This window comes from Rhinolophus sinicus, chromosome X (assembly GCF_036562045.2).
Source record: "Rhinolophus sinicus isolate RSC01 chromosome X, ASM3656204v1, whole genome shotgun sequence".
NCBI classification, from domain to species: Eukaryota; Metazoa; Chordata; class Mammalia; order Chiroptera; family Rhinolophidae; genus Rhinolophus; species Rhinolophus sinicus.
The window spans coordinates 25,049,069-25,072,140 of record NC_133768.1 but is presented as its reverse complement, the minus strand read 5'-3'; the positions used below and the strand labels follow the sequence as shown (position 1 = coordinate 25,072,140).

Genomic DNA, 23,072 nt, shown 5'->3' with positions numbered 1-23,072 from the left:
CTCACAGTAGTATTTTGTGGGTGTGGGATATTTTATATTCTTTCACAAGCCCCTATATAAATGTTTTCAAACCTATTAATAGTAACTTTTGTAAATGGCTCAAAGTTAGGCTTTACTGTATCTTGCAATACACATGGAAGATAATGCTGAATCGTGATAGAAGAACTAAATTACTGGCATGCAATTACCTTGTACTATTATTGCTTGGATTCTTCAAACACCTTTTCCTTCCCTAATTTAAGCAAAAGTTGAAAGTAAGACATTCTAAAAGCTTTTAAAAAAAGAAGATCCTATCACAAACTTACACAAGTTTTTCATAGGTTTGTATAATAAATACAGGGAATTTAAGTAAGCCCAAGGTTATTTAAACTCTCTGTGCCTTGATTTATCATCTGAAGAAAATGGGGATATTAAATGTTTCTAAAATATTGTTTTACTATTAGGATGAGTAAGTCAAAATACATGGAAAGTACTTGGAACAGGAGTAGCCCCGTGGTAACACCATATAAACTCTAGCTCTTGGTATGGTTGCAGTTATAATTATTACTATTATAGCAAACAGATTTTGGAATCAGATTTACTGCATGATCTTGAAGTCACTTGACCTTTCCTCTTGTTAGTTTCCTCATCTCTAACATTCTTGCTGTAATATTAAATGAAGTAATTCATGTGGAGTTGTTGTACAGTACCTGGCTCATAGTAAGAACTCAGAAATGCGATGATGGAAGAGGTATGTCTATATATTCCCTACATGAAGGACACTGCATTAAACCCCAAAATCCTAAACCTGGTCTAACCACAGAATTAGAGAATTACTTTCTCTCCTTTTCCTATTTCATAAGATGCAGAGTGTATGCCACTAAGGACAGAGAGGAAACTGGGTTTAAAAATATGTTTTTTCAATGTTTTAATAAGAACGAAATGATAAACCAGATTACTTTTCCCGTTGGCAGTCCATCTAGCAAGGGGTGTGATTGAAAGTCCTGTTAAAGAATTGCTAGATCTCTAATAAAAACAAGTTCCAAATTCAAGACCTCTTGAGCTTGCATAATTTAATTCTTGTCGTGATGGATAGCCTTGAAATATTTGTATGATAGAATGTTATAAGTGGCATTTACTAAAGCAAGGCAATATAGTTAAGAAATGCATTCCTATGTCTACTTGCTCCATAGTGGTTAAGTAATATTAAAATCTTATCATTTTCATCCTTAATATGTTTTTCATTTTAAGCATAAATAAGAAAAGTAATAACTGTGCAAGGAAAACCAGTGGCCACATTTGTTTCATTCAAGCACTCTTGAACTATAGCTTAACATTTCTTTTTAGAGAGCTGAATGCCATATTTGCGTTCAGAATGTACTTCAAGATTTGTGACAGTGGCATGTCAATTTACAAATGAGGCCAAAACATGATGACTGATAGGAAAAATTTTTAAAAATCAGTGCTAAGTGATCCATTATAGCTAGCACTATTTATTTAAATGTAAAATATGAGAAAATATTAATAGCTTAATTTTTGTCCATTCTTTAAAATAAGTAAGGACTTGGATATAAATGTAAGGACATACATGGAAGGAGAAAGTGATCACGTAAAAAGATCACTGAGTGAATATTGGAAGGCCTAACCTCAAGTTGAAACTCAGCTATTATTTGACCATGTTATCTTGGGAAAGCTTACATTTAACCTCTCTCAGTTTCCATCCCCTCATTAGTAAAATGAGTCAGTCCATTTTGCCTAAGGTTACATCAAGTTCAATCCTATGATTCTGATCTGGATTTATGTGGGAAATACACATAGGACAAAATTTAGTTTAGAATGAATGGAGTTACGGCCTCTATTCATAATACAGATGTGGCTTGTTGGAATTATGTTCCTCTTTCTACAATTCTAACTTTTAAACCCCTCACCCCCAAACCTTCATGTACACAGCCTGCTTATATTAAACAGTTCAATTAGTTTGTGGTATAGGCTATTATTGTGGCAAATTTCTCTTGTTGCTCTTTTTGAACATAACCTTAAGGATATGCTTAAAAAGTGTTTTTAGCAGAAAGCTGATAACTCCGAGGTTTGGGTTTTCACATAACTGAGTCAAGTTGATTCTATTCTTTTCTTTGACCATAATTCTAACCACTCTGCTATATTATAAATGTGAGTCCTTGTTTAGAAAGTGAACAAAGCAAGAAAAGAGGTTCACATCAAACAACTTTACCCCCATTACTGGAAGAACAACTCATATGTCTTGTCGAGAACAATTTACATTTAGAAAAATGTATGTGAGACTAAAGCATGTCCCAAGTTCTGTGGAGGGAAGTTTGAATCCACCATCATATGACATCATATTTCTAAAAACTGAAGAATTTAGTCACAGTGCTATGTCAGTTACTAAAATCATGATAAAAAATAAGTACAAATTCATCTTTGCTTCTACCATGTTTCCCCGAAAATAAGACCTAGCCGGACAATCAGCTCGAACGCATCTTTTGGAGCAAAAATTAATACAAGACCCAGTCTTATTTTACTATAATATAAGACTAGGTCTTTAATATAATATGGTATGGTATGATATGATATGATATGATATGATATGATATATGACACCAGGTCTTATACTAATTTTTGCTCCAAAAGACACATTAGAGCTGATTGTCCAGCTAGGTCTTATTTTCAGGGAAACAGGGTATGTCTGTTAAAACAAAGAAAATCAAGAAATAGAGATTGAGAGTAGTGGGAAGGAAGGCAGATATAAACCTAAGAAAAAGAGTCTTAAATTTGGGCAAAATAGTGTAGTAGACGAAATAGAGTTACATACTACCCGGCTGTGTCTACTATCAGAATATCCTGGGTTTAGTTATATGATCCATTGATTTTTACTTTAAAAGACAGTCATGCTGTTTTTTTTAATCTGTATGTGTTAACAGTCAAAATGATATAAACCGATAAACCATGTAGATATGAACATCAACAGCTGAGTAAGACCCAGTCACAATTTATCTGTACCTAGAAATAGCATGTGTAGAGAGTTCTGTATTCATTTTGAATCCACAGGTAAAAGTATAGAGACATTGGTTTGTCTGTTTGAAACTCTCTGTGGAAATAAAATCATATTTTCTCCCTCAGAATAGACACATTGATATAGATGTTTCTACTAGACCATTTGATAATGTGTTTTTTGGCATAGGAAACCATTATTCCTCGTAGTTATGAAGAGTTTTCGTGTACATTATCATTTAATCCTCACATTATGATTCTGTGTTGATTACATAGTATCACTTTTGCCATTTACAAGTAAGAAAACTGAGACTTAGAAACATTAAGTGACAATCACAGTCACACAGCTTGTATCAGTCATGATCTGAGTCAGATCTTCTGCACTGCAACTACCGTGCCCTTTTTGTTTCTTCTTCTCAAAGTCCTATTAAGTGACTTAACAATGTCATATTTTAAATATATTTTTGGGTAACACAGGTATGAAATACTTCATTTTTCATGCTTCCCCTCTTATTCAAATGATTCTCAGGGATATTAACTTTGAAATCTTACTTTTACAAACCAATGGATTAATGAGCCCAGTTCAGTGTACCCCTTAAAATCACACCTGTAGTTTCAAATATAAAATGATAAAGCATTTCCTCTTCATTGTCTCTGGAACTCAGCAATTGTACTAGAATCAACCAAAAGTGATTTCAATGGGTTAGTTCTTAAAATAGAACCAATGCTAATATTTGATCCAGTAGAAATGAGTCTCAAAACCAAATGGGAAGAAAATTAAACTGATGATAAACCTTCGGAATTTTGAAGCAATGCACACACATTTAGTGGTATAGTCATGCTCTTTATTCACCAAGCACAAGTACGGTGGTGAAGGTTCTACTATAGGGAGCTACTGCTAGCGTATGTTCTAAGCACTTCTCTGCATCATGAGTAAACCACGAATAGCAACAGAAGCTGCAAAGACACTTTAATATAGAGTACATCTTCATTGACTGTAGGACATATGGAATGTAATCACTTGAAAAATATTGAATATGAAGACATTTCCAGGCATGAAATTCTTTAAATATGTTTAAGAATAGTATCATGAATTATGTATGTTTTTAAAGGTTTCCTAAGATTCTTCCAAAGTCATGCAGATGGTTATATACTCCATCTTCACATCTCTGTGGTAACTTTCTGTCACAGGGCTCTAGACCCTCATCTTCTGCACATTCCTTTCCTTCTTTTATCCTTTCCTTATTCTTTCGTTCAACCAGTGCTGCCTGAGCATCTACTGTGTACCAAGCTGACTTTGTAATCATCCTATCTGGTCCGAGGACATACTCAGCAAAATGCCCTTTAATGCTTACGCCATCTTATGGAAAATATTATGGGTGAATTTTCTTTTATTATTTCCATAATGGCCCGATGTCTCTTCCTTTCTCCATGTTATAAACCAAAAAATGCTGTTATGACAATAATACTGTAAAACTAGTACCTTTTCAGATCTCTAGTTTACAAATTCTTCAGTAATTTGATTGGGAATTTGGTCTACATAATCAGATTAGTAAGATCCGTGGAAGGACATGGATCTTCCACGTCCTTCCACGTCCTATTTAGCTGGCCAATAGAAATATTTGCATGGCTTTATTTTTAAAAAACTACACAAGACTTTTAATGTAAAAAAAAACACTAAAATTCCAACAGAGCAGCTTCTGTTCTTTACTGTAGTGAGATAGGTTTTTGAGGCAGGTATATATCTATATGTATGTATGCTTGTTCTCATCATCACTGAGCACAGGATTTGATCCTTCAAATGTGTTGACAGATTTTGAACATTTGCCTCACAACTCATCTTCTTTTTTTTTTTTTTGGCCCCTAAGGATCCTCTACTTATCATTTTGCATTATGGGGTCCCTTCTAGGCAGGGAGCCTAGGTGACCTGTGCGATCTGCTCTTACAAATAACATGGACCCAGTGGTTACCAGAGGGTAAAGGGGGGGAGGTAGGAGACGAGGGTAAAGGGGATCAAAAATACAGTGATGGAAGGAGAACTGACTCTGGGTGGTGAGCACACAATGTGAGATATAAATGATATAGCCAGTCCAAACTGAGATGTGTTATAAGTGTGATATACACATCGGGTTTCAAGGACTTCGTGCAAAAAAAGAATGTAAAATATCTCATTAATAATTTTATATTGATTACATGTTGCAGTGATAATATTTTTATGTATTTGGTTAAGTAAACTATATCATTATACTTAATTTCACCCATTTCTTTCTTATGATTTTCCCAACTTGAGTATTTTTTTTGAAAATGAACAATGTGAGCCTGTCACTTCAAGTGAAACAACTGACAGTGTTTGTTTCTTTTTACTTTTTTAATTTCTACTAGAAAATTTTAAATGGCGTATGCAGTTCACATTAATTAGATTTCTCTTGCACAGTATTAGTCTAGAACATAGTTCTCAAAACCTAGCATGGATACGATTCAGCTGCAGAGCTTGTGAAAACATCCCCCAAGATTCAATAGGTATTACATGAAGCCTGTGATTCTCCATTTCTATCAAGCTCCCAGGAGATAATGTTGATCTATAAAAATTAGTTCCCAAAGTATGAATCATAGAGCTTTACAGGGAGATCTACACATATGTTTTTGTATCAGGCATTGTTTATAACTTGAATACAAAGTTGCCTTGCCCGTATACCACTATTTTTCACAAATAAGCAAATGCAGTTGTGTTACTACACTCATGACGATTTTTATCAGCTGGTCACTTTTTCTCAAATACCGTAACAGATATTAAGTAGTGCTTCTGTCATGTAGGGATCCTCTCATTCTTAGAATGTTAAGAAGGGATCCACGGGCTTGAAAAGATTGGAAGCCAGTATCCAAAAATATTGTAGTAATATAGGAAAAAGTACTCTTTACCACATTCTCAACTGTGGTAGTTCATATAAAGAGATTTCAACTATAACATCTAGTTTGATGTGCCCACTGGAAGGAGTTTTTAAAAAGCTGAAGGAAAGGGAAATGAAAAGAACCAAGAGGAAAGAAGAATGTGTTTGTTTTAGAAAAGGTTAGGTCACAGAAGGATTTGTTGATATCAGGAATAGAATGACCCGTGGAAAAAGGACAATCAAGTTCTAGGAAAAACATCTTTTCAGTAAGGAGAAAACAATCATTTATGCTTAACTTTGGCTTTGTTTAAAAAGAAAATGAGCTGGGACTTTTAAAGATTTGAAGGAATGTGTAAATCTAAATGCCCGGGATAGTTACAGGCCTTACAACACGCTGAGGTCATAGTGTACTGTCAAGCTTTGGGACATTTTCCTCAGTCATTGTGGTTTCCAGTGTTTTTACAGCTAATTGCACTTTATTCAAAAGGATGATACTGAAATTGCCCAGGTAACCTTGAAAGTAACATGGTCCAAACGTTCCCGAGTCTGTCCTCCTCACCCTAAAGAAGAATAGTCTAGTTTTGAAGGACATTCTCTAATTTTTAAAAAAGGCATCAGGATGTGTGGGACCATAGGGAGAAAAATTAATGATGTAGGGAGCGTGACCAGAAAAAAACATATGAGGTACAAAATGAGAATGAAGTTAGTCGGAGTCAAAGAAATATGTATTTGTTGAAGAGAATAAAAGGCATATTAATTTTTTCAGAGAGTTTATAAAGTGAATGAAAATCATTATGAAGTATTAGTTGGATGACCTGATTGCTGGATCTTTATGCACTGCTTAATTTCTGATTTGTTTTAATCAAGATCTATTTTTACTAGTTCTGAAGCTAGCTACTATGGGAATCCATATAAGTGTTTTATTGTTGTTTGCATTTTTTATTCAATGTATTGGGGTGACAATGGTTAGTAAAGTTACCTAGGTTTCAAGTGCACAATTCTGTAATACATCATCTATATATATCACATGTGTGTTTGCCACCCAAAGTCAAATCTCCTTCCATTGCTGTATACTTGACCCCCTTTACCCTCTGATTATTGTTTTTAAAAATGTAATATGTTCCTGGTAAATGTGTTTAAAGAGCAATTTTATGTATGTGTGTATTTCGTTTCTTGAGCTCTCTAATTCCTTTTTAGAAATACCCAAAAAATTCTGAGTGTTTAAAATTGCCACCATACTCATGTTTTCTTTTCCTTCCCTTTTGTTCTGCAACTGACATTTGCCCTTCCCTCAAATTTCTCACTGCTTTATTCTTTATCGTTTTAAGTGTCCTTCGCCCACAAGTCTGACCTCTCTCCTTCGCAGCAGCCTGACCCCGCCCCACCCTTTCTTTTACTTTTGTTTGCTCTGCTTGTTTTCTTCTTTGCTTTTCCCACTGTCCTGCTGCGTGTGAAACGCTCTGCCAGCAGCTGCTCACATTTCCCATGCTACGTCATGCACAGTATTCAAAGAGCTGCTGTTCTCACATTTTCCCCAGAAGGACTCCCCCCTCCGCCTTCCCTGAACATTCCTCTAGAAATAACCCCTCTTCAGACCATATGAAAAGCTGAATGGTAAAGCCAACTCTATAAGTAGGACTGGAAACTGGCTTATGAAATTCAGACATGCCATTTTTAAAGGTCAGTCCCACGGGTTGAATTTTAAATGACTATAGTTTATCTTAATATTTCTTTATTCTTCTCAATTCTATACTGTCCTTAAAATAATTATCATTATGATATAAATTCTCCCCTCAAGGAATATATTCATTCATTCCAAAGGTAGATGATATGCAGATGGAAAATATAATAAATTAGAAAATGATTCTATTAGAAATACAGCGTTTTTACACTGGGCCATACTTTATTGGGCCAGGGCAGTTGCACAGTATAGATTTGAGAAGAATTGATTTTACTGAGTGTTATGCATTACTGAAATTAAGAAGGAGCACTTATCCGGCACTTCTTGTGTGTCGTTCATTATACTAAGCACTTTTACATGTACTAACACTTTTAAGCGTCCCAGTCACCCTATGAGGTAGATAGGATTTTTATCCTCATTTTATAGACAGGATTTTTATCCTTATTTTATAGATGAAGAAATGAAGAACCAAGAGTTTTGGGGGCTTGCCTGAGGTCACACAGCTGGTAAGGGAGATCCAGGATTTGAACCCAGGCTGTTTGGCTGGGGAATCTGTCAGAACTACTATCTATAATATAATACCCCCTCTCTAATACAAAGTTAGATTGACATGACAATATTTCCTCTTCATTTACAATCCAGTGCTTTAACCAAAAAGTATATGCCTCCTCACATTTATTAATTTGTCAGAAATCACCTGCATCAAGATTTTAGGAAATACAGATTTAAAGTAGGATGATTATATGAATCTCAGACCACCATCCCAGGAATAGCCTGTGTCACCCAGAGCCGGAATCATTTGCAGATTAAAATGGAGAATCTCATCTCTAGGACTAGGAAGGCTTAATCATCAAACTCTTCCTAAAGTGAGCAAAAATACTCCTTCGTTCAATAAATATATTTCTGGTACCTACCATCGGCCAGACTCTGTTAGATAATAGAGATGTAGTCGTGGAAAAACTAGACACAGTCTGCCCTCATGGAGGTTATAGTTTCTTAAGAAGATAGACATTAATTTAACAAAAAACAAACCCTCATATAATAATTACAAATTGTGTGACGTGATAAAAGAAAAGGCAGGGCATATAGTGAGGGACCTACGAGTGTGTGTGTGTGTGTGTGTGCGCGCGTGTTGTGGCAAGAGGCAGGAGAGGCTGATCAAGAAAGTTACCCAGAGAAAGCAGGCTTCCAGCCAACACCTAAAAGGGTGAAAACAAGTTAACTGACTTTTCTATTCCTCTGAAGCTTTTATTTTAAATGGCCCGAAGCTTGGGACTAACAAACTAAACAGAGTAATAATCTTCCAGTATGTAAATTTAATAAGCAGAAATCATTTGAATTAATGGACTACAGAGTTAACATATAATTAAGTCACATCAAAGGAAGGTTTTCTAGCTTTCTCTATCACGGACAGCATCCTGTTTGCTTTCTTCACAGCACCTAGGAAAATCCATAGCTGTGTGTTTGTTGGCTTATTTATTAAAAGTCTATCTCCTCAACCTGAATGTCAGCTCCATGAGGGCAGAGGCCCTAAATACCCTATGTATTTGGCACTTGGCAATATCTTTTACATAGTAGGCATTCAATGAATATTTCTTAGCTTTCTAAATGTATAAAATTAAGCAAAAATGTTTTTGAAAACTGTAAAGTAAGCAGAAAGTTATACTATAGAGGGAAAATCAGGAAACAAAACTATCATTTCTGAAGAAACAGTATTCATGTACTGATCTGTGCATTAATAACATTAACCAATGTTTAAATAATTATCCAAAAATTTAAAAAAGAAAAATAACTGATCAAAAATTAACATGCAAAAAAATGCAAAAATAATTAGTATGCATCCTTTACGGTGAACATGGTTTACTCATATTCTAGATGTTTATCAACAATTAATGATCTGTGTGCTCTGACAACATGGAATATATTTAATGTTACCTTTGGAGGAATATGAGATAAAATGGATTCCCTTCCCCCCTTTTTTTAATTGAGGTGTAATTGACCTATAACATTATATTCATTTCAGATGTACAGTGTAATGATTCGATATTTGTATATATTGTGAAATGATCACCACAATGTCTAGTTAATATCCATTCACCATACCTAGTGACAAATTTTTTTCTTGTGATGAGAACTTTCTTACCAACTTTCAAAAATATAATACAGTATTAGTAACTAAAGTCACCATGTTGTACGTTACATCCCCATGACTTAATTTTATAGCTGAAAGTATGTACCTTTTTGATCCCCTCCACACATTTCACCCACTGGCCGCCCCTGACAACCACCAATCTGTTCTCTGTATCTATAAGCTCTTTATGGGGGGGGGAGTTTGTTTTTATTTTTTAATTCCACATATAAGTGAAATCATACAGTATTTGCCTTGCTCTGTCTGACTTGCTCACTTAGCATAATGCCCTCTAGGGCCATCCATGTTGCAAATGGCAAGATTTCGTTCTTTTTATGTATGAATACTATTCTATTTATATATATCACACTTTCTTCATCCATTCATTCATTGATGGACACTTAGGTTGTTTCCATATCTTGGCTATTGTATATAATTCTGCAATGAACATGGGGGTGCAGATATTTTTTCGAATTCGTGTTTTCATGCTTTCTCCCTTTTTATGACAGATTTTTTTATGTATAATTAACACATACATTTAAAATGTACAATTGATGTTTGATAGGTATATACCTGAGAAACCATTACCACAGTCAAACTGTTCACTAGTCATACTAGTGAACATATCCATACTCCCCACAAGTTTCTTCACATCCCTCCAAGCAACCACTGATTGCCTTTCTATCACTGTAGATGAATTTACATTTTCTAATTTTGTATAGATGGGATGTACAGTACACACTCTTTTTTGGTCTCATTTCTTTTAGTCAGCATAATTATCTTGAGATTGATCCATGTTGTTACATGTATCAATAGTTAATTTCTGTTGATTGCTGTATGGAAATACTCCAATTCATTTATTCATTCACCTTTCAGTGTACTTTTGGGTTGTTTCCAGTTTGGGGCTATTACAAATAAAGCTGCTATGAACATTCATGTACACATCATTGAACAGACTTGTGTTTTCACTTCTCTTGAGTAAATGCCTAGGAGACAGATAGCTATATAAGAGTGTGTGTAACTTATTAAGAAACTGTCAAAGTGTTTTCCAAAGCAGTTTCACATTTTACATTCCCACAAGAAGTGTATGAGTGTTCCAGTTCCTTCATATCATCCCTAAAATTTGATATGGTCAATCTTTTAAATTTTAGCCATTTCAATAGGTATGTAGTGGTAGCTCTTTGTGGTTTTAATTTGCATTTGTTTAATGATCAATGATGTAGCCATTCCAGCTTTCTTGTGATCAGTGCTGGCATGGTATAACTTTTCTCATCCTTTTACTTTTATCCTATTTGTGTCTTTATATTTAATGTGCTTTTCATAGGTAGCATATAATTGGATTTTGTTTTTTTAAAAATCCAATCTGACAATCTCTTTTAATTGAGGATATTTAGACCATTTATATTTAATGTGATTATTGATATGATTAGGTGTTAAACTGTCATCAGGCTATTTATTGTTTTTATTTTGTCCCATCTGTTCTTTGTTTGCTTGTTCTTGTTCTGTCTTCATTTAGGCTAATTGGAATTAATGAATCCATTCTATCTCCTATATTGGCGTATTAACTATAACTCTTTGTTATACGTTTAGTGGTTGCTTTAGGGTTTATAGTATACATCTTTAACTTATCACAGTGAACCTCAAGTGGTATTAGAGTATTTCACATATGGTATAAGAACCTTTTGATAATATATTTCTATTTCTCCCTTCTGAACCATGTGCTATTGCTTGATCCTTTGGTATCTTTTAAGATTAGGTAGGAATAGACTAACAGTCAGTCTAGGGTGAATTATTCCTCACTACTGAGGTGAGACCCTGCTGTATACTCTACCCAATGCCCTGTGAATCATGAGGTTTCCATTATGAGTGGTAGGGAATAGACACTGCTCCCCGCCATGTGTGAGTGCTGGACACTGTTACCTCTCATCCTTCCTGGTGATTCTTCCCCAGCCCCAAATAGTTTCCTCACACATGTGCTAATCAGTACTCAGCTGAATACTTGAGAGAGACCCTCTATAGATCTTCAGGGTTCTTTCTCTGTGCAGTTCTCTCCTCTCTGGGCTTCTTTCCTGCGAACTCTAGCTACCTTATCCTTCCCAGACTTTCAGTTCCATCTCCTCAACTCAGGGAGTCTGCCAGGCTCCTCCTGGGCTCTTCTTCCCCGTGCTGTGGACTGGAAACTCTGTTCAGGTAGTAACTAGGACAATCATAGGGCTCACTTCATATGTTTTGCATCTCTCAAGGGTCACTATCCTTCCTTGTCTTATGTTCATTATCTTACACTCCATCATTACATATATTTGTCCATGTTTTGATTATTTCAAGATAAAGGGTAAATTTGGTCCTTATTACTCCATCTTGTTCAGTAGTAGAGGTCCTAAAATACCATTTGAAGCACGGGTGGGTTTTTTTTTTCTTGATTTGGAGACATATACAAAGAATGTTGGAGGTAAACAGGTAATTAGCTGATAACATGCAATCCCCCAGAAACAGAGATGCTGTTAGTCACTTAACCAACATTGCACATACTTTGTTTTACTTTCACAATAGCAGTAATTGCCTTGCACTGTTTCCATCATACTTTTTGCCTACTTGTATTTTAACGCCTTGCCTTTGCAATTGAGTTGGCTAAGCCTGAGGCCTTAGTCTGTATCCAAAGAATCTGGTCAGGGCCTAACGCCAACACTATGTAATAAGGCATTCCAAGCATAAATTAGCCAACGGTACAGCTGTTAAATCTACTTTTAAACCAGCTGAATATGTCAGTGTGTCTCATTGATTTAAAAAGATCTACTTTGAATTACTGACCACTTTAATATTCTTAACTTTACACTTCAGCAACCACTCTTTAAAAGGTTCTATTTATTTTTAATACTATATCATTCAATGACCAATGTGCTACCATGCATACATTCTATTTTGGGAAAGATGGCCTATTTAAGTTGTTACCACCCATCAATTCAGAAGATGTTTAGTTCTTAAAATCCAAAGTCCAACCTCTGATTTTACAGAGACATCACATGGTATGTCATAGAGTTCACACAGCTAGTTAATAATGGAGCCAAAACCAAAAAGCTTGCTCTATATTTTTCTCACACACCTTTTAGTTTTACTCAGAAAAAGGCATTCTTCAGTCTAAATATTCTATATTCTAAAATATTTTTCAAAAGGAATTACTTATCCAAATCTTACCAGTCTTGTGAGATCCATGTAAACCAATGAGATAAAGACTGTGGAAGCCTTTCAGAAACTAATAGATGCTATAAAAGTATACGTTTTATTATTAGAATTGCAGTTCATGTCTATGAAACCTTTCTTTTAGACTTTTCTGAACTCGATTATGCAGAATCTTTTCTAATACATTGGTCTTTCCTTTATAAGAAGAATTTAATCCTTTCTGTCCTGTTGGGTTGTAAAAATAGGGGCTCTCTTTTCTAGAACCTATTGATATTTTATAGTAATACACATCTAGTGGGTTTCCACTAAATACATGTCAAATAAGATTGAACCAAATTTTGTTCTAGACGTGTGGGGGGAAAAATAACTATTCTGATCCTTTAAAGGTACTCTCAAAAATTAGATGTGCTAACACTTGCTCTTCTATAATTGCAAAGAAATTGTTTTAATTTGTCTTATATGCAACTTTTGTAAGCCCCATGATACATCATATCTGCGTCCCTTTTTTAAACTGAGCAGATTTCCAGGTTAATGTAATAATTTCTAACAGCTGCCTATACTGGCAGGAAAAAAAAGTATGAGAGCATAGTCGTGAACTTCAGATTCCTGTCCCCCACCCTCCGCTTTTGGCATTCCTTTCCTGTGAATTACAGTTTACATTTCTTTATTATCTCATTTTGAATGACTTAGTCTTTCTAAATATTCACTTCTGTTTCCATCAATAAATATTTACTGAGCTACCTCTTAATGTACTTTCTTTTTGTAACACAGAAAACTCAAATGTGGGTAGATTACTATATGTGGCACTTAGGAAATATAAAAAGATTCTGAATTGGTACAAACATGTCAGGACCTTTAATTCTCAGGCATAGCTTTCCCATTAGACACTTAAACTTTAGGGGCAATAAAGTTATCCCTAGGGCTACAGCTATGGTGCTGTACTTGGGAATTCTAACATTAGGCTCTGAATTCAGTCCATCATTCCTCAGGTATCTCAGTATATTTCTGTGCCATACATAGAATTTTCTTTTCATAGCCACCTTTCCTTTCTGAATGTTCCCTGTCTGCTGAGTGTACTCTGTTAAACCCTCCCCTTCTCCATGGGGCATGGCCACTTTTCTGCTGGGCAAATTAGATGGTGATCCTGGTCACTGCAGCTTCCTTTCCAGCCTTTTCTGCTCCTACACCAAGCATGCTTGTTGTCTGCTGATAGTCAGGATCTATCTCTGGGAAAGTGGAACGAGCTGTGAGTTGTCCTCTGCTACACAGGCACCAAAGACACATTGTTTTATCTCCAGGGTGCTGTGGAGATACTATTATTTCCCATCCCCCAAATCTACTCCCTCTATTCTGTGCACGTGCACCCTTCTCCTGGGCTAGCGGAGACTTGACTTGTTCAGTTTCTACCCTCCTCTGGGTGACCATGTGCATTGAGGAAGGCCTTGGCCCTAGGGAATGAATGATTGCATGGGGATTTGATGGTCCTGGTCTCCTTACCAAGGACTGGATATGGGCATTTTATGCAACCTTAGACAAGAAGGTGCAAAGGCGAGTCTGCTCAGGGAGCATCTGAATAAGGTTTTCCTCACCCAGGGAACTTAACTGACATTCTTTTTCTCCTGGACCCTGAGCCTACTTCTTCCCTCTGCCTGGAATGTTCTTCCCCCAGATAGCTATGTGAGTACCTCTGTCATTTTCTTCAAGTCTTACTCAAATCTCAACTTCTTAAAGAAATCTTAAAAAAGAACCACCCTATTGAAGCAGCAACCTACCCTACCTCCCCATTCCTGGCCATCTTAATTCAATCCCCCTTACCCTGTCATGGTAGCTCTTCAGCAAAGATGTCCACCCACCAACACGAATCAGGCCTTTGGTACACCTTGTGTAGTCCCCGCCCATAGTGCAGCTAGGCTTAGTCACAGGCACACTCACAGTGTGGAAAGTGAGCAGCTGTGAAAGAAGTCTGACTACCGTAAAGCCACTATGCTGTGAGGAAGTATAAGCTAGCCACATGGGGAAGCTGCAGAAATGTTTGGCCAGCCCCCAGCTTAGGGTTTCCAGGCGGGAATTCCCGCCCATCCTCAGGAATTTTCTTCACTTTCCCATTCCCGAATCGCAAGAAAAGTTGGTCGGAAAATCAAGAAAATCGGCTCCTTGAACCCAGGTGGTTGGTAGTATCAGCCGTCACTTTATGGAAATTAGTCATCATGGAGAACAGAGAACAGTTTATATCTCAGGATTCGGGAATGGGAAAGCGAAAAAATTCCTGAGAATGGGAGGGAATTCCCGCCTGGAAACCCTACCCCAGCTCTAGCAGTCATCCCATGTGAGGTGTCAGATAATGCCAACAAATGTACCATCTGGGATGTCCATCCCAGTCGAAGCTTCAGATCACTCCAGCTCCAGCTGCCCTCTCACTGTAAACACATGAAACACCCCAAACACAAAACACCCAGCTGAGCAGTCAACTCACAGAGCCAGGAACAATGGTGATACATTTTTGTTTTAAGCCACTAAGTGCTAGGGTGGCAACCATAAGAACATATGACCTGTTAGTCTGTTTTTTTCTTCTTTCCATAGCACTCACAACATACTATTAACCATTACTATGTTTACTCCTTGTCTGTCTCCTACCATGAGAAAGTAAGCTTCATGAAGCCAGCGAATCTTGTCTGTCTTGTTTGTTACTTGTATCCAGAGACCTAAAAACAGTTCCTAATATGGTAAATATTTTGTTGAAGGAATGAACCAGAACTTGAGTAGCCATTTGCTGAATAATGTGAGTTCACGTAAGGATGGCCGAGTGGAAAGATGGGAAGAACCTAAGTCTTAATGATGCCCTTGTGTTTCTGAGTTACTGAGTCCTGGAGCAGCCATGCCTCTGCACTCCTCGACTGTTCAAGCCATTTCATGCTGGGTTTTCTATGACCCGTAGCAGAAAACATTCCATCTGGCAGACGGTCTTTCAGATCATTCTAATTTGCAGCCATAGAACTCAGACATGACTGCAGCAGAGGATGAATCCAAGCGGCAGACACCGTGACGTTCGCAAAAACCACACTTCTTGCTGACTGAATCTTTCCTCCTGAGTGAAGTACCTAGCTTATAAGACATGCTTTCCTTAGGCCTTCTCCCAAGAGACCTCCCTGGTTTCCCTGCAACAGATGTGTGGAGAGCAACCAATCTCTTAAAGATGACTCTAATATTCTTCTGGATATGTAAATCCAGAAGTGGTGACGGCTTTAGCTTTCTCTCACACCCCATGAGATATACTGCACATCTCACTAACTAGCCACACTTATCTGAATTTCTCAGACTTAAGCTGGGACCCCCACCACATAGTAATAAGCAGACATTATTCATGACTCTCCTACTTGCAATGAATCATGTAAATCTGGCAAAACAAGTAAGTACATTAAGTCACTATTTGGGTAATGCTTGTATCCAGAAATCACTTTTGCCTGAAGTTCAGTACAGGATCTTTTAAGTGACTACATTATGCTAGACTCTGTATTTGGCAGTAGGGAAAAAGATATTCATGGCACAAACCCTCTTCAAGGATGAATGATGCATGAACTACAAACAATACCATAAGGGCTGCACTAGAGATTTGAGGGGGGAAAAAGTGATATTAACATGCAGAACAATTAGCACTTAATTTTGCCCCTGGGATGACATTTGAGCTTAGACTTGGACAAGTAGGATTTCAAAAGGTAGAGACAAAAGGGAAGGGTTTTCTAGGAAGAAGGAGCAGTATAAACAAAGGCTTAGAGGTCTGGGGAAATTTGACATAACTTTTGATAGTTAGAAGTCTAGAATGAATAAGGTGCGGGTTCTATGGTGGGGAGGGTAGCTAGAGGCGAAATAAGTAATCTGAGCAAATGAAGTACCTGTGATTAGGGCAGAGGAGACATGATTAAATATTTTCCTCAAATCTCCTTTTGACTTTCTACATTTGTCACTCATAAGGAAATTCTGTTACGCTCAGGTGAGTATTACATTTTTAGCTAATTTGGCCCAAGCAAACAAGGGACAGAAAGTTTTTAATGTAAAGTAGTCATTCAACCTGAAAGAACATTGATGATTTCAGACCATTTAATGCTAAATATTTTAGACTCCTAGATTATTTCTCTTTGGATGAGCAGAAATATTTTCTTCAGACTTTGAAAATACATGTTAAGTTTTCAACAGACTAATTGCTTCTGCTTTCATGCCAGTCTCATGGGCATCAGCAGGTTGAAGTTCAGCAGGTAGGTTCTGGCATCTGAGAATGTAGCTTAAGAGTTAAGGAATGCATGATTACTCCTGTAATTACTTGAGAGGGGTTCTGAAATCCTGGTGGGGTTGATGGGGGCCACCAGATAGCCGGGGTCAAGAATGTATAAGAGGTTAGGAATTCAGACCGGAGCTGTGTTGGGGAGTTAGGGTAAACAGGTTCTGAATATAAAAGATGAGGAATTCAAGGTGACAGTTAAGAAACCAACGTCTTAGAAATGTAAACCTCACTTGAAGTCAAAGGCTCTTCAAACTAGGGCTTCATAATATATTCACCCAGGCAAGAGCTTGTGTCTATTTACCCATGTGGTTCTAGAGTGTGGGAACTGCAGATGGTGTGTTAGTTAGAAGGCTTTCAGCAGCCAATAACAGAATGCCTGACTTAAAGGGGCTTATATTTGTTTTTCCCAAACTTTCCTGGTCCTGAGAATCACTACAGGCACTTGATTAAACTACTCATTCCCAAGCCCCTTCACTGGCAAGCCTGATTCACTAAGTTTGGGAATCTATGTGTTTAGCATGAACCCCAGTTGAATCAGGCAGGTGTGTTTTTTTTTTTATATTAGTTTCAGGTGTACAAAACAATGTAATAGTGAAATATTTCACCCCTCACAAAGTGACAACCCCCCTTTCCCCAAGAATTGGCCAAGTTTTGAAAATGCTACTTTATATAATAGAGACATCTGGTGTGCAATTCTGCAATATATCATCTATATATTGTGTTGTGTGTTCACCATCCAGAGTCAGTTCTCATTCCATCACCATATATTTGATCCCCTTTTCCCTCATCTACCACCCCCCTCCCCCCTTACCCTCTGGTAACCAACTGTACACCTGAAACCTATGTAACTTTACTAACAGTTGTCACCCCAATAAACTTTAATAAAAATAAATAAATAAAAATAATAGAGACATCTGATACTCTAACACAGTGCTTCCCAAACTTTAGCATGCATTAGAATCTCCTACCTGGAGGGCTTGTTGCGGTGCAGGCTGATGGGCTCCACCCAGGGTTTCTGATTCAGTAGGCCTGTAGTAAGTAAGAGCTGAGATTCTGTATTTCTAGTAAGTTCCCAGCTGATGCTGATACAGCTGTGGTCACGAACCCCACGTTAAGAGCCACTGGGATGACACAACCAGAAGTACAAAGGTCATCAGATCTAGGACTGATTAATTCATCAGCTGAACTGTATTAAGACTCCAGTTCAACTTCTCCAGGAGTCTTGGCTTACTCCTCATGATAGCCCAAGATAGCTTCCCACGGCACCCACCTATCCTCAAACAATATCAAAAGCAAGAAGGAAATAAGATACAAGGATAACTCCATGTACGGTGTGTGTGTGTGTGTGTGTTTGTGTGTTGGAGAAGAAAGAATTTCTCAGAGGCTCTCTAGCAGACTTCCCATCATGTGTCAGTCAGAACTGAGTCTCACTGTACCCCTTTAAACCAGTCACGAGCTATAGGGGATTACTTTGATTTGTTTAGACCAGATTTTAATTCTTCTCCCAGTGTTGGGTCCACTGATGTCTAACATCTGATCATAATTGAGGTTCTTTACCAAGGAATAAGAAGTGAATAGCTGTTAGGTAGGCAAATACCGTGTTTCCCCAAAAATAAGCCCTAGCCAGACCATCAGCTGTAATGTGTCTTTTGGAGCAAAAATCAATATAAGACCCGGTCTTATTTTATTATAATATTAAAACCAGGTCTTATATAATATAATGTCACACATGGGTTCTGATACTAGTGCGATTATAAGTAGGTTCAGGATTCAAAATATTAGTGCAAATACTGGTGAATAATATATGATATTAGCTCTGCCATCACCATTTGCAACAGACTACTAGACTCATGAAGAATTTGGCGCTCATACTGGGGGAAAAGTGCCCTTTCAAAGATCACCGTATACAAGTAGTCATCTTGCTTTTATTATACCTGTATTTGGAATTGCAAGCTGTCCCTTCAGGTAATGAAATTTAGACAAGTTGGAACCTGTATAACAGCAAATCAATACTGAAGTTATAGGCAAAGCCTGTGCTTGTAGAGACTAACACATAGGCTAGAAAGACTTCGTGACCAAAATTTAACAAATTCCACATTTATAGGTATCCAACAGAGAGAGAAAACAGTATATAATGGTGTGTCTTTTTATGTTTGCATTTTTGTCCTCGTTCATTCACGGAAGTTTTTGCTTTGTTTTTTTAACAAACGTGCCCTATGCCCATGGCCAATGTAAAGTGGCAAATTGTTTATTTGGGCCATATGTCATCCAAATACTTCATTGAAGAATGCATAAAAGGTTTTCCCTGAGTTGTAAGGAAATCCTCCTAAGTTTTCTGCATTCTTTTGATAGTGGAAGGTAGTGACCAATGGAAACTAGCTCCCATTTTATTTCTGTTTCCTTTCAAGAGCTGGCTTTTGTTAAGAAAATTGATAACTTTGAAAGAGGAGCTAAGCTAAGGTGACAAATACATTTCCTGCTGGTCGATATCTAAAACTTTTTATTATTTTTTTTTACTACACCTTACAGTGTTAAGTCTGTACTTCACATAGCGAAACTGATGTCTGCCACATTTGTAAGCCCCATCCAGACAGGGTTGTTGGTTTTAATGCACAGGCTTGTGTCCAGAGACCAAGAAGTTGGATTTTAAAGATCATAGTTTATTTAGCTGAGCACCCCATTTCATAATCATTAAGTTACGGTTAGGGCATAGTATCTAGTCCCTCCCCCTGACCTTCTCCCAAGAGAAGTCTGTGCCAAGACCATGCAACTCCATTAAAACCCAAATCCACAGAGACATTTCCCTTCCCTGGGATAGATGGAAATTGCACACAGGGGAAAATTGTGTGTGAGAAGCAAAAGAATGGAAGCTTCCAAAGTACTGTAGAATCACTGATAATTTTAGTGCACTTAAGCATACAGCAAGTTTAATGACATCATTTTCCCACTGCTTCCTTTCGCTGTGAAGATTCTGTTGTTTCTTCTGGGTTGATTGCCTGAAAAACAGCAAAAGATGTTTTCGAGCCTCCACCGGCAGAGGGTGCATTGACCATTTGTGCATAAAGGTCTCCAGCACTGAGCCCTGGGGCTGCATTCTCTGGACGTTTCTCACATTCCCACACCGCGGTGGGATGACTTACATATACTTTCCTGTCTTCTCAGATTGAAGCAGGCACTGGTTTGCCAGCAACTTTTGGTTGTTGTTGTTTTTTGAAGGCCCTGAAACTAACAGATGTTTGTTGTTGGCTCCATATCTACATTCTTTGAAAGCTGGTGAATCAAATTGCTGACATTCAGACAACACTAATTCCCATATCCAGGGAGCCTAATTTGCCGTCCCTGAGATCCTGATTCCTGGTGCTCACGGGTTTAAAAACCATTTCAGTGACACAATATAAGAATGGGCTTGGGAGATGCAGTGCTGTCTCCACTAAAGATAATCACATTTTATAAACATCTGCGTCATTACTGGTATGATTCATCTCTAAGCTGTATACAGCTGTGTTTCCAGTTTCAATTAACAATCCCTTAATTGCATATCCATCTCATGTTACTAATTTAGTTAATTTATTCATAATTAAGAGTATTCTGTTTTCTACTAAGGTTTGTCGAGCTCAGAACATTATAAAGAGAAATATTTTAAGGCAGTATCTCTGAGGGATTTTGTTTCTTATAATCACATCACAGTAAAATGTCATTCATGTGCCCAAAGGAAGATGAATTGCTAAGGGAATTTTTTTCCAATAAAATAAGAAACCACGGGAAGCTGCAATGTGTTGTGTTTTTAAACCAAGTTAAATGCTATGTATTTTTGTCCTTTCTCCTTTCCTGACATCCTCTCAAAAAATTATCATTTGATTTGGATTATTATTTAAGTATCACAGCAAATACAGTCACCAGTGCAGATAAAACTGTCATTACCCTGTCAGGTAATGGTGTCTCTTAAAATCCAAGCTATAAAATCTGTACATTTCAGAGGACATTAAGATCACGAATTTTAAAATTGCTACAGTCTAAGCAAGTGGAATATATCCTTGTGGAGAATGGAAGGCAGATGATAACATGATACCAGGCAGTTAATTCATTTTAGTTTGACCTTTTCTAGAAAAATGCATATACCCTTGCAGCAAAGATCTTAGCTGTGTTAATATATGTGTCTGTGTGTCATTAAAAACAGCAATGACCAAAAGATAAAATAGTTACCGACTTTGTGTATTGTCCAGGACCTCCTACTTATAACCTTGACCTATCGTTAAGCTTAAAAAAAGTCTCACAACTGTTCAGTAGTCTACAGATTCTACACAACAGAAATACCAAGCCACCTTTTGCCTTGCATGAATTCAACTAAAATTAAAAATCTACCATCCCTACCCCTTCTTCCCACTCTGGCAGTTTCCTTGACCCTCAAGAAACCGTGTATTTTTTTTACATATTTTAAGAATTCAATCATTTAATATCTATTATATTGATCTACTGCATATCTAATTCGCTTATTTATCCATGAATTCAATCATTCACTACCTACTTCTCCTACGTGTCTAGCATTATGCTTGATACTGGGAATTACATGATGATCAAAAACAGTCATGATTTCTACTTTCACGGAGCTTTCAGTCTAAAGGAATTAGATATAACTCAATCATATAAGTAAATGTAAAATTGCTTTGCTTAGTGAAGCTAAGAAGATATACCTGATTAGCAATGTTCAATACCTTTATAACCACCTAACAAGACATACAGATGATTCTCAATTAATGACAATTTAGGTCTTGGAGCCAGGTTTCTGTTTTCCCTTAACTAGGTTCGATTTATGACAAAGTTTAAATTGGTTATTTCACTATGAAGGGAAAGGTCTGAGTGTCAGAAAAGGTGATATTTTTGACTCATAAATACTTTTCAAACTAACTGGTGAAAAGCTTGGTAGGGTATATATCTTATCCTATCCCTTTTAATTCTGTGTCTTCTGTTTTTCTAAAATTTTAATTTGTATCTTAAAAAGGCAAGACACAGAACAGGTTAAAGTGTTATAAACTGACAATGGCAGTAAACTCATTTATTTTACCATTTAGCCATTGGCTATCCACATAGACTTAAAATTTAGGCATGGGGCAATATAAAAATTTTCACCATTTCTGAATATTTACCCCCATCTCCGCAATGTTTTTTTTTTCCTATGTTGCTACAGCTTTTGTGTGTGTGTGTTCATTTATTTTAACATTCTTCAATTTGAGTTAAACAAAGAGTAGGAAGTTAAAACTATTCGCAGTTATATGTTTCCCAAGGTTGACGACAATGTTGAGTAACAGTCCAACCTGTTATATAGGTCTGTAGCCTTTACGATAAATATTTTCTCAGCTACTGTGTAGAATAAAGGGGTTTTGAAACCAGAAAAGACTAGAGGTTATCAGGGCCACAGCCCTTAGTTTATAAATTGGAAAATAGATTCTAGATGACTTATCTAAGATGTTCTCATGTGTTAAAAGCAAGATCAGAACTCAGACCCAATTCAACACTCTTTTTGCTACATCATGTTTTTCCCTTATTGGTAACAAAGACGTATCCTGTTCAAAAATTGATGCTGTTTATCTGAAAGCCAAACATTCCTATTTACATCTCAATTTGCACTTTGGCAATTGTAACTCATTTTGAGGACCATTTTCTGATGAGATCTTTACATGTACTTGTACTTGAATCGGTTTATCTAGACACTAAAATCTGCGTATAATATCTGATAGAAATATGGATTTTAAAAGTACAGGTGATCATTTTTGCTACTTTGTGATCTTTTATGTTAAAAAAAACTCACCGAGAAAAGATAACCAAGTTTAAATAAAGTTTTCTCATTTTTCCAGAAATTATGGACTAGAAATGTAACATTTAGGTTTTATATCTCTTATTTGCTTATTGCATTCCAAAGCTTATTTTGCCCTCTAT

The 23,072-nt window shown here is 36.8% G+C and overlaps 1 protein-coding gene across 9 annotated transcripts in view; it reads left to right on the top strand.

The window, feature by feature from the left end:
• DMD (dystrophin) overlaps positions 1 to 23,072 on the top strand; it is a 2,125,071-nt gene that overhangs the window by 1,789,622 nt on the left and 312,377 nt on the right. The gene's annotated exons all lie outside the window — the stretch shown is intronic.